At 36.0% G+C, this 10,150-nt stretch overlaps 2 long non-coding RNA genes and 1 other non-coding gene across 3 annotated transcripts; all 3 read left to right on the forward strand.

Moving 5' to 3' along the window:
- Positions 1-5,559: 5,559 nt before the first annotated feature.
- trnag-ccc lies at positions 5,560-5,632 on the forward strand. The gene has a single exon. It is a non-coding gene; the product is annotated as a tRNA-Gly (tRNA).
- Positions 5,633-8,341: 2,709 nt separating this feature from the next.
- Positions 8,342-9,120, forward strand: LOC124379777. Its single transcript, XR_006924531.1, has 3 exons — positions 8,342-8,420; positions 8,855-8,960; positions 9,069-9,120. It is a non-coding gene; the product is annotated as an uncharacterized LOC124379777 (long non-coding RNA).
- A 163-nt stretch (positions 9,121-9,283) lies between these two features.
- Positions 9,284-9,711, forward strand: LOC124379769. The gene is made up of 2 exons (XR_006924523.1): positions 9,284-9,377; positions 9,534-9,711. It is a non-coding gene; the product is annotated as an uncharacterized LOC124379769 (long non-coding RNA).
- Positions 9,712-10,150: the final 439 nt, after the last annotated feature.

The following is a 10,150-nucleotide window of genomic DNA, read 5'->3' on the forward strand; positions in this document are numbered from 1 at the left end:
GCCATATAATATTTTGGGGAAAGGAGCTAAAAGTACGGAAGTCCTAAAAGGCCTTGAATGATCTGTTTTTCGTTTTAATTTTCTCCTGATCTCGATATAACGAGTTGTCTTGTCGTGATCGTGAATTAATTTTCTCGTGATCTCATCATAACTAAAGTTTTCTCCAGCTGCATAAATGATCAGGTTTATTATCTATGATGCTGCATAGAGCATTCTAATTTGCTGAAAACACAGGAAATGTATTACTGATCACGAGTAATGTTCTAGATGCAGCATCATGGATAATACACGGGCGCATGTCGCTGCCACAATGGTTATGGTTATTATCCATGATCCTGCCTCTAGAACAAGCCGCATACACAGCAAAAATTATCACGAGGAAACAATGTTTATGTAAAAACCACAAGAAAATTAAGTCGTGATATTCTCCAATATTCAAATAATATTAATAATTGTTCATTAAAATTGATATTAACAGTATTAAAACTACAATATTTTATCATCAACAATATTATTAGTGTACTTAACTGCACATTAATGAACATACTACAATTCATTCCTCAAAAGTAAAATGTACCCATGCACCTACATTTTAATGAAGTGTGTATATCAGTAGTGAAGTACTCGAGAGTATTAATACACTGTGGATCTCTTGTAGTAAAAATGTCCTGCATTTACATTTTAGTATAAGTATAATATGCGTATATAAGTATATAATAATATATAAGTAAAATACTAAGTGCCAAAAGTATAAACATTATGCACTGGATTATAATTTTTTATGCATTAATGAAAACAATCCTTTTGCAATGGCAGATTATAAAAGGTGCCACTCATTTTAATTGTAATTATTTTGTTTGACTTGGTTATTTTCTGTCACTAATGTAATGTATATATTATGTAAATATCACATTTGTAAGGTAGGATCATTAATATGAAAAAAGTCTCCATGCTGGTGATGCTATGGTTCTTTTCATGGGCTTACAGATAAATTACATACATTTGCCTTTGTTCAGCTTTTGTGTGTAGCCACAGAGACTCGTAATATTCTACAGCCCATGTGAGTGACCAAAAGATAGAATGAGACACAGTTTTCATTGTACCAGGCAGCCTTGAGCATCTTTTCCACTGTGGAGGGGAGTTTTTTAGACTTTAATAGAACTCCAACGATGTCTGAAATAGACACGTTTGGACGACTTTTTATACTAATAGATAGCTAGTGGAGAACTCCAATTCTTCTTCCTCTTCTTTCGGCTTCTCCCATTAGGGGTTTCCACAGTTGATCCTGTAATCCTTGATTGTTGATCATCCGTCTCCACACCCCTCTGTCCTCTACATCTGCCTCTTTCAAACCAACTACCTGCATAGCATTACCTCCCAAATACAAAACACGTACGCAATTATTAGCGAATGAGACCCATTGTATTGAAATATAAACTTAAACTGTAACAGGAAGGCAGTGCAGAGCACTTTACAAAGAAGATATACTAAAAATATTCCCTTGTGCCAACAGTCTGTATGATGCAATTTGTATCAACTTCATCCTTAGAAAATACAGAATGAATTACAGGAATACAGTCAAATGTTCTGTCTCGCAACACTAGCTATGTTATTTTCTTTGCTGAAATAAACCTCTTATCAACATTTTTACACTTAGTTATATGGTGTTTTATTTACTTTTGTGTGAAGTCTATAATAACACATTTTAGTATTATTGTAAATAATAACAAGCAAGTACACTGCAGGGACTTGAACCCCATCCAGGTGGTTGACCTGGAGTACCATTACCAGTGCATTTTTGCTTTTTGTTCTCATTTATATTATAGGGAAAGCAAAAAGTTGTATTAGCAACAGCATGTTTTAATAAGGTATGCACAGTACTCACAATAACTGTTCTGTTCTGTTCCTCTACAAAATCCAATATTTTGTTCTATAGCAGAACACATTGCAAGAATAAGCTAAATGGTTACAGAAGTGTTTACTATGCCAAGATCCTGCTGTTGCAATGCAAGAAAAAGAAACCTTTTGTAGGAAACTATTTTAAATCCTAATGGTTTTATAAACCTGAAAAAGAATGTACATGATTATTTTGTTAATGTAATAAAATGTAAATAACAGTAGATAATTTAGATATGTGTTTTCTTATGGTCCTTGTCTCCATCACCAAGTAACCAGAATTGTGTATGTAAAAAGCTAATGATATTTTACAAGTAGAAGAATTTACATGATTACTGAGCTACAGCTTTGTAATAAGTACATTTCCAGTGTTTAAACAGATAATGACATTGTATAAATCTGTTACTGCCTTAACAGGAATCCTACAAGATAAAAGTTCTATATTTTCCCATGGTCCTTGTCTCTATCACTAAATAAGTATACACTACATTAAATGGTACACCGTCAAATACTTCAACAGAGAATCAGAGACCATTTGAATTGAAAGTTTAAAAGAGCAGAAAATTCCCTCGTGTGTGCTAAAGTACACTGGCACAATATCTGTGTATACTGAGAAATTTGTCATATGTTTTATGTACACATGGTCAATTAATGTTCCTTTTTCTGTTGTAGGTTCCTCAACATTTTGAATAAAACCCCCATCTGCCATAAAAGAGCACACAGAATTAGACTTTAATGCATCATTATTAAAGTCTCCCACAAGCACAATGCTATTTGAAATTGAAGGCAGCTGATCAATTAACCTCCCAGATTTTCTTTAAAACTACACAAAGGGTATGTTTGTGGTCTATAAATAACACCAAGCTAAATATCATTTTCAGGAAAATGTGTCAACAGCCATTCTAAATTAAGATTTGGAATTGTTATAATAGTGTTTGGCACTCCACATGTTGTATAAACTCCAACTCCACCGTGTTGTTGTAGTTTCAAATCATTGAAAGGAGAACATTTACTTGTGTATGCAACACAACGAGGAATACACACAAAGTTGTAGTTTTCTAAATGTACACTTTCAGGCAGATAGTGTTCTGGCAGCCATGTTTCAGTTACAGCAATACATGTTGAATAGACACATTTAAATCCTCTTTATGGCAACACAAACTCTGTACATTCAGTATAAACACAGAAAAGGAACTATCTTGTACTGTCACCAATGATTCATCATGTGCCATAAAAGATGGTATTTCTTGAAGAGCTTCACAAATCTGATCATTACAGAAAATGGCCTTTTCACTAAAGTCTTTAATTATTAACCCTGACAAACTCCTTACCCGCTCAAAGCTACATAAACCTGACCAGGTGCAAACACTTTAAACTAACGACAGCAGTATCAACAGTTAAACCCTGAACTTTATGTACTGTGCATGCCCATGCTAGTTTTAAAGGAAACTGATGCTGAAAACCAGCTTTCGTACAAACGTTTTCCTCTTCTACATATATAGGTGTAGAATGGAGCAATTTTGCTGCCTCAAATCAACATTGTTTTTGTATTTTTAATCCCACATGACTATCATCAAACAAACACGTGCATCTCTGCCTAAAAGTTACTTTTCTGGCAAACGTGTGTTATGAACCTTTACATAATGACCGGCTATTAATTCTACTTTGCCTGTTTTTTTACTCCATGCATAATCCTCTGCCTTAACCAACCATAGATATTTCGTCTATGATTAGAATTTAATTTGTCCTCACCCAACGGTGTGTATGGCAACTTTACATTTGTGCCAATACTAAATGTGTTGTGAATTGTTGCAGCCTTTAAATTGTATGCTGCAATGCCTGTTGGTGATGTTAAAGCAACACAAATATCATCTGGATTCAAAGAAATCTGAGACAATAGTCATGAAGACTCATTTTATGGCTTCAATTAAATGAGTTTTGCCTGTTCCTGCACCACCAGTAATAAACAAATGAAATGGTTTTGTGTTTTCTCCTCTAATTTTACCCAAACACCACTGCCCTATTTTATTAAAAACAGCCATCTGGGTTTTGTTTAAGAAATGAATTATGCTTAACCCTTCAACACGACTCTAACAATTTTCTTTTTTTGTGTAACTGTAACTGTGTAACTTGATCGTTTTTATCTGTCTGTTACGACTTCTTTCTATATGTCTAGGGTTGAAGCTGTAACATTTATACTGTGTTCCATTCTGTAAAATATGCCAGGGAAAAGGACACGTAAACCAAGTATAATATAAAAGGATTTATTTAAACAAGGAGGAACAGGAGGGAATGGCAAAGTATATACAATATTTACAATATTATCAAAAACCAAAGCATAAGAAATAATCCCACAGGAGAGAGAGGCGGAGAGTGGCGCTAAAGAAAAGAACATAACAAAACCAACCCAACTACCTCAGTAACAAACCTCTAACCTAACACTAAACCAAAATTTTTCCAGCGCCTCTACACGCCCTAGCTTACCTACTCTAAACTAACAAAAATACAGAAGTAGTGCACACTCCTAGCTAGTGTCTCTATACATAGTATCATCTACGTGTTGCAAGATGTAAGTCACGTGACATACTACCTGCCCAACCTCCTGGGGAAAACAAGGGTTGTTGTCAGAATATAACCCCTCAAAAACAAACAAGATAACAGTCAACGAATCAACAACTGTAGTACAAACAATAAACAAGCAATGCTTCAAACAAATGGGGCTCATGGTGCTCTCTCTCCAACGGTCCTGCAGTCCTCTTTTTAAACCCCAACAGTTTACCGGATTGGCCACAGGTGCAGTCAGGTCACACACGTTGATTATCTCCTTAGCCAATAGCAGTCCAAAGAGGGCGGAACCTTGAGAAAGTGACAGCAAGGTGATCCAATAGAGAGAGACAAACACTCACACACACGAACATTTAATGGGATGTAACAGTCAGCCTCTGGCACCCTGAGTGCAACCAAGTTTCCTTTTAATGTGAAAAGTAAGTGTGACAGGCAATTGTTGAGGATTTTCAAGAAATACATGATATCAGACAGAAAACAACAAGTTAGCTTGCAGTTTAAGGTAAAACAGGGCCACATTTTTTTAGAAATTGTGCTGAATCAGCATTTTCACTCACCACTTACATCATTGGGAGCATTAATGTCCATATCAAACTGTTGGTCCCTTTCATTTTTCTCATGGGAAGTAGTGTTTTACAAATGAAGCTGCCATAAAAGTGTCAACCAGACTATCCTCAGAACTGTTTCTGTTTTCTAGCCATACATAGAGCTGATGTCTCTTGTCAAAAAGTTCCTGTTTTGTCTCATCTGTCTGAAGGACATTCTACCAGAAGCTTTGTGGCTTGTCAGTATGCATTTTGGCAAATTCCAGTCTTGCTTTTTTATGATTTGCCTTCAACAGTGGAGTCCTCCTTGGTCGATTTCCATTAAGTCCATTTTGGCACAAACTGCGACGGATTGTGCGATCTGACACTGATGTACCTTGAGCTTGGAGTTCACCGCTAAATTCTTTGGAAGATGTTCTGGGCTCTTTGGTTCCCATTCGTAATATCCATCTCAATTTGTCATGAATTTTCCTCCACGTCCAGGTAGGTTGGCTAAAGTCTCATGGACCGTAAACCTATGAATAATTTGTGCAACTGTAGTCACAGGTACGGTCCCCTGGTGGTCTAGTGGTTAAGACGCAGCGCTCCCACCGCTGCGACCCGGGTTCGATTCCCGGGTCAGGGGACCATCCCCAGCCACTCTCAGTGCCGGTCCCAAGCCCGGATAAATTGGGGAGGGTTGCGTTAGGAAGGGCATCCAGCGTAAAACGTGCCAAATCAAACGTGCGGAGGATCCGCTGTGGCGACCCCTAACGGGAGAAGCCGAAAGAAACTATAGTAGTCACAGGTACATCCAGCTTCTTGGAGATGGTCTTATAGCACTTACCTTTAAGATGCTTGTCTATATTTTTCTTACTAATCTCCTTAGACAACTTTCTCCTTAGCTTTCTGTGGTTCATGTTCATGAAACCTAAACAGCACAGTGACAACTTTTTACCCTTTAAATAGGCAGACTGACTGGTTACAAGTTTAAAGACACATGTGATGCTAACTAAAGGGCACCCTTTGATTTATCAATCAATCAATAAAATTTAATTTATAGAGCGCCTTACAACAACCAAATGAGCACAAGGCGCTTTCCAGTAAAAACATCAATAGACAACAAAATATAACACATTGTACATAAAATAGCAGTCGAATCAGAGGCTGTGTGTTAAAAGCTTGAATAAATAAATGTGTTTTCAACTGCGATTTAAAAACACTCAACAAAGCACAGTGATGCTTCGTAGGTGTGCTGGAAGTGCGTTCCAAGGCTTTGGTCCCTGGACGGAAAATGACCGTTATCATGTTCATGTAGTCAATTATTTACAGTCTTTTCTAGGTGTACCATCATTTTTGACCAGTCCAGTTTCATTCAAATTATTATTTTTTTTATAAATGCTTCTATTGAACCAAAATTCAAATACAATGTCTGATTTTTATTAGTTAATTTTCAGTACATTTTTATTTGATTATTACTTTTGTCCGTTTCAAATTATTTTAGCCACATTTTTTTTATTTTGTTTTTTTTTAATGAAAGGGTAAAAACTAATTTGTCTGCATCTGTACGTATACATGCACTCTGATCAGGGATAACATTGTGACCGTAGAACATTGAGTGGTGACGTGAATAACACTGATTATCTTGTGTATTATTTGGATATAATTAGGATTAAAATATTATTAGGCAGCAAGAAAACATTTTGTAATTAAAGTTGTTGTACTAGAATAAAAAAAACAAGTGCAAGGTTTTAATTGAGTTTGACTGTTCATACTAGTTTAAAAAGAATCTTATGATTATGATAATTTAAATTATTATTTAAATTTTTTCCAGATGACAATTTGTTTTACATTAAACACAAGGGATCCAGCAACACTAAAAAATGTCGAGTTGTTTGTAGTGCAGAAGAGGCTGACATGCTGTTTCAGGAGTTCCATAGCAGCAACATAGGTGCACATTTCGGCCAGCTTAAAACTAGAGATGCCATTTCTCAACGGTACTACTGACCTGGCATGTCAGCGGACATAGAGAAATGGGTAGGCTTAATAATATACATTTTACACTTTATTTCTTGATAATACATATTTACAAAATATGTTTAATATAATTTTTTAAATTATTATAAAAGTTTTCTATTCATGTCTGTTTTTGCAGGTCAAGACTCCATTCGAACTGGTTGGAATGGACTTAATTGGAAAGTTGGCCAAATCTGACCAGGAAAATCAGGATATATGTGTGATAATAGATTATTGCACGAGATGGGCACAGGCATATCCTCTGAAATCAAAGTCTGCTGCAGAACTTACTCAATCAATATTAAAATTTGTTTACCAATTTGAAGTGCCGAAACAAATTTTAACAGATCAAGGCAGAGTTTATCAACACAGTAAGTATATTCTGCTTCACAAATATTTTTATTTATGGAATGTTCTTTGTTGCGTAAACAGTTTTATGTAAAATGACAAAAACCTATGTTATTAACATATTATATAATTATTTATACATATCTTCCGTAGATCAACACTGAGGTCTGCAAAATGCTTGGCATAAAAAGAAGTCTTTGTGCCCCATACCACCCTCAGACCAACGGATTGGTGGAGAGGCTCAGTGGCACTTTACAGAGGTGAAGAATGCATCCACAACAGTTACTAAACATAATTACAGAAAAACTTTTCAATCAATGCATGTTCCTATTGTTTAAATACAACAAAAGAGGTGAACGACACAAACACTAAAGAATTTCACAGTGAATCGCTGAAGCATGTTCTGTCCATCCTCGTCAAAAATAGGACCATATAAACTTTTTTATTGGGACATTGCCGGAACTGCTCCCAATAAAGAGCTCGAGAGTGAGGTGAGCTGAGTTGTATATGTAAGTATACAATACAGAATTGTATACTTGTGCTGTATCTAAGTGTAATTTAAGGTTATGCTATCCTTAACTTGTTAACATTTCTGTACTCATAATTTTCCTGCCTCAGGTGATTAATGCATACATGGCCCACACTGTAAAAACCCACAATCAGAGACGAGGAAAAAAAGCACTTTACATCGATTCATTCGAAATGACACGTATATGGGAGGGAAGGGGCTCAAGATTAAAGGTAGGCATGGTTATTTCTCTTGTAAAGCTTTTTTAAGTGTATTGTATTAAATTGAATTGTAATTGTATTTTTTTAGTGTGATGCAACAAAATACAGTATTATTTTGGGAGCTGTCCATGAGCCCGGGCACTGGACATTGGCTGTAAGATGACTGCTCTTTTTTTTTTTGCCAACCTTTGATAAGAATTAAAATATATCCAATAGATGTGAAAGAATATATGAGTAATAACAATTTCTATAGGCAATCTTTCCATCTGAAAGAAGAAGCCTTATATTGGATCCCCTGGGAAATTATTCGAAAAAACTTCAACAGTGTTTGCAGTCCACAAGGTAACCACTGAATTTACACAGACCAGACATAACAATGACATTGTAACATTGTCATCAGTGAATGAACTGCACTGAATAGCTCTTCATCATGGCACTTTTTTGTGGGTGGGATATACTTTACTAAGCAGCAATTGGACATTTTGTCCACAAAGATGTTGTGTTAGAAGGGGCAAATTGTAATGGTTTCCTGGTCTGCAGTGGTCAGTATCTATCAAAAGTTGTCCAAGAAGAAACAGTGGTGAACTTGCATCTCATTGGCTGCTTGATTAAAGACTGGCCCGTGTGGTCCGATCCAACAGACGAGCTACTGTAGCTCAAATTGCTGAAAAAGTTCATGCTGTTTATGACGGTTTACGGCTGTTTTAGCAGCAAAAGGGGGACCAATATGTGTAAACATGTAATTGGCATATTTTTACTTTTCTTATACCTTTTAGGGCCTTCATCAGAAAACAAGGCTGCCATGTATCCAGGTGGGCATCCAGCACAGATGCACACTGTTGTCAGGAAGATGCCACCTCATGTGGGATATTTGTCCTGAAAGTAAGTTTATGTTTTTGTCATTTCGTTTGTCGTTCCAGTCATTCTGTCTATTGTATTAACAATGATCTTCTAAACACTGATAAATCAGTTATAAATTTGCCATATTAGTATGCAGAGGAACTACTGTCAGAGGAGCCTCTGACATTCGCTAACAACACTGAAGCAGTAAATCTGTATTGAAGACAGAGTGCGATGTCCCTGCTAAATGAAACTGGTACTTTTCTTTAATTCTATGGTTTTAACTTATGTAATACATTATTTAAATGAATAACACATGCATGCACTTATTGACAAGTTGTATTGTTTTTAATGGTGACCAGATGACCTAACTGAGCTGTGCCACAACTGTGGGGAGAAGAGCAATGGGCAAAAGAAGACAGTGAGGAAAAAAATGAACAACCCCTATCATCTACTTGGGTAAAATGCTGTTAAAATAAGGCAGTTCATGACAGTGTTCTGACCATTTTTAACCCCTTGTACATAGCATCTGTCTTAAAATAGAATATGGTGTATGTGGATCCCAGCTCAGATGTTTCAGATATTTACCTTGCAATGTTTCCTTTGTTGTTACAGATTCAGTGTGACGTGTGTGACCGGTGGTTTCATATGCAGTGTGTTCAGGAGCCCGATCCCATCAAGTCCTACAGCTGTGCGGCGTGCACATTTTAAAATTCTCCTTTCTTTCCCTGTTATTATTTGCTATTAATATTTTGGTATTCAAGTTACCATTAAAACAAATAAGTTGTAAAAATGTGTCATTATTATGATTATCATTTTTAGCACAAGAGTATTAAAGTACACAGAGTACACACTATACAAGAGAATAAAATGGGGTGTATGTTTTACATTTGTGGTTAAAATTAGTGGTTACATTCATGAGATAATTAAGGACTCTTAATCAGATTTAAACAATCATACTGGTGTGTTAGACATTATCAAACACAAAACAGTATGGTATTATTATTATGGCTTTGTGGAGAACATTCAAGTCATTGCATGTAAAATAGAGGGGGTAACGGATTTTGATAGCCTGTATTAATGCCTTGTCAAATTTGGTGACCCTGCTGTAAGTTTGTCACTGTTGACTTGAGACCCGAATATTTTTCAGGATATAATACAGAGAGTGTTAGGCATCACCAGAGTGAATATGAAGAACATTCAAGTCATTGCATGTGAGATATAGGGAGGTA

This window comes from Silurus meridionalis, chromosome 26, assembly GCF_014805685.1.
Source record: "Silurus meridionalis isolate SWU-2019-XX chromosome 26, ASM1480568v1, whole genome shotgun sequence".
Taxonomy (NCBI): Eukaryota; Metazoa; Chordata; class Actinopteri; order Siluriformes; family Siluridae; genus Silurus; species Silurus meridionalis.